A 2,921-nucleotide genomic window follows, 5' to 3' on the forward strand; every position below is an offset into this window, starting at 1 on the left:
CTGGAAAAAGAGCTAAATAAAATGGAGATAAGCAATCTACCAGATGCAAAGTTCAAAACACTGGTTGTAAGGATGCTCAATGAACTTAGTGAAAACTTCAACAGCATAAAAAAGGACATGGAAACCACAATAAAGAATGAAGGATGCACTAACCAAAATGAAGAATAACTTACAGGGAATCAACAGTAGAATTGATGAAGTTGAGAATCAAATCAGCGATTTGGAATATAAGGAAGCACAAAACACCCAATCAGAACAGCAAAAAGGAAAAAAATTAAAAAAATATGAAGATAGTGTAAGGAGCTTCTGGGACAACTTCAAGAGTACCAATATTTGCATCATGGCGGTGCAAGAAATTGAAAGCCTATTTGAAAATATAATGACTGCAAACTTCCCTAACTTGGTGAAGGAAACAGACATATAATCCCAGGAAGCACAGACAGTCCCAAACAAGATGAATCCAAAGAGGCCCACACCAACACACATCATAATTAAAATGCAAAAGGTTAAAGACAAAAAGAAAATCTTAAAAGCAGCAAGAGAAAAGCAGTTAGTTACCTACAAATTAGCTCCCAAAAGACTGTCAGCTGATTTCTCAACAGAAACTTTGCAGACCAGAAGGGAGTGGTATGAAATATTCAAAGCAATGAAAAGCAAAGACCAACCTAGCAAATTTATCATTTAGAATCCAAGGACAGATAAAGAGCTTCCCAGACGAGAAAAAGCTGAAGCAGTTCATCACCACCAACCCAGTATTACATGAAAAGTGGAGGACTTTTGACATGATTTTAATGTGCTGTCTATGTATATCTCAAGCCAGGACTATGGCTTTCAGTAGGTACAAAATGTTTGCATTGAGGAGAAAAATGACATGCAAGGAGATAGGGTGGGGCAGCCCAAAGAACACAGGCTTGGAGTTAGACATGGGTGGGAATGGGCAGTTTGGGCAAGTCCCACATCCTGTCTAAGGCTCAGTTTCCTAATCTGTGTAATGGGTATAAGAACACCAGCATTATAGGTGTGGTGAGGAGTATCATTCAGCATCATTCAGCAAACATATATTCAAGAAGCCAGTCACAAGCTGGGTTCTGAGGGTGAGGAGGCTGATATGTCCATGAGTACTTCCAGTGCAGTAGGAGAAACATGCTAACAGAAGTTTCTAGTAGGAGAAACACGCTAACGGACTTGCACAGGGATGTTCAAGGAAGGGGGAGAGAGAGGCTGATATATCAAGCAGAGGTAACGGATATGAATCTGGGGGTGGAGAGGTCCAGACCAAACATAACTGTGGTTTGGGATATGCAGTGTTTGCCACTATTTTTCCCCCCTTAAAAATTGTTTGTTTGTTTGTTTTTACCATCATTTAAAAATTGAGAGATGTTCCTTGGAATTCCAGGTTTCCAGCTCCTGGAAGAATATAGATTTGGCTACACCAAGCCATTATTTGTACTTGAAACAATGGTCTGAAACTAAGTAGTGACTGCCTTTTTTAGACAGAGTGTGCACCACAGTCCCCATCACACCCTATCGCATGCCCAACTCAACGTGCTTCCCTTGTCCCCCTTTCTGGAGTGTGTAATCTCTGCTATAAAGTACCTAGAACAGCGGCAGACAGGGACACTTACTACCAGCTATTTCCTTTCCTGTTTGAGGGCTGAGATGGCCTCCTCGGCCCCCTCCCCCACTCCCTCTCCCCTCTCCACACACACACACACACACACACACACACACACACACATGCACGCACGCACACACAGGACAGGGGCCGGCGTGAGAAGGGATTAACTAAAGAAGAATGAAGGGACAAGAACACTCTTTAATGGAGATACAGGTGTAAAGCCAGGACTCAGTCTGCTGGGTTTGCTTCATTTGGGGGTCCTCCCACATTCAGAGTGAAGTTCTGGTCCTAGCCAGCACCCGGTGACTGTCTGGCAGGCTGGCTGAAGTCGCAGTTTGTATGCAGGCCTTTGATTGTTCGCCATGCTTGGCTCATTTTAGAGAACCACATGCAAATGCCACTCCAAAGAACCACGTCCCCACAAATAATGGAGAGCTATTGTTGGGAGGATGAGGAACCTGGGGTTCTATAATAATAGCATTTTCATGAAGGAAAATCACATCCCCATAGTGAGCACAGCTGAGAACATGAAACCTGCTATCGAGCCATCCTGGCTGAAATAAAGCATTATCCTACACGATGGGCCTGGCCGTGGGGCCCGCGAAGCCGGGCGAGAGGGCTTTGCAGGTCCTGCTGGAAATGAGCCGGTAAATACCTCCGTCCATCTGAGCATGATTCATCTCAGTCATGGAGCCCTAGCCTCCCTGTCCGGGCAGGCGGCAAACATGGATAATTCATGTCACAAAAGAAGGCGTGGGGGTGGGCAGAGTAGAAGGGAGGGAGAGGAGGCTGCATGTGGGATCCGGATTTCCCAACTCAGAAGGGCTGTACTCAGGGTCCTTAGGGGCTCGAGGGAGGGCCATGGGTGGGGCAGTGGGTGATGTGGTCCCACCGCCTCACACGGGCTCCCATCCGGCTTCTGGAGCCAAGAGGCAGGGAGACAGCTGCCGGCAGAGGGGCCTGGGGCTAGGGAGTGAGGGGGGCCAGGGAGCCCTCCATCCTCAGTCGAGGGGGAGCGGGGAGGCCCCTGCCCCTCCCCCTCCCCAGGTGCTTAACTGCCTTTTGTCACCATTGTGTTAAAACAGCCATATTTTTGCTCTGCAAATTATCAAACATACTCAGAAGCATAGAGAACAGTGTAGCTCAGTGGTTCCTACGTATTAGAATCACTTGGGGACCTTTTAACATTCCCAGTGCTGAAGCCCTCCCAGACCTTTTCATAGTCTCGGGTTGGGAAACAGGCACAGTATTTTTTAAAAAATATATATTTTTATTGATTTCAGAGAGGAGGGGAGAGAGAGAT

The sequence above is a fragment of the Myotis brandtii genome, unplaced genomic scaffold, assembly GCF_000412655.1.
Source record: "Myotis brandtii unplaced genomic scaffold, ASM41265v1 scaffold1174, whole genome shotgun sequence".
Classification (NCBI taxonomy): domain Eukaryota; kingdom Metazoa; phylum Chordata; class Mammalia; order Chiroptera; family Vespertilionidae; genus Myotis; species Myotis brandtii.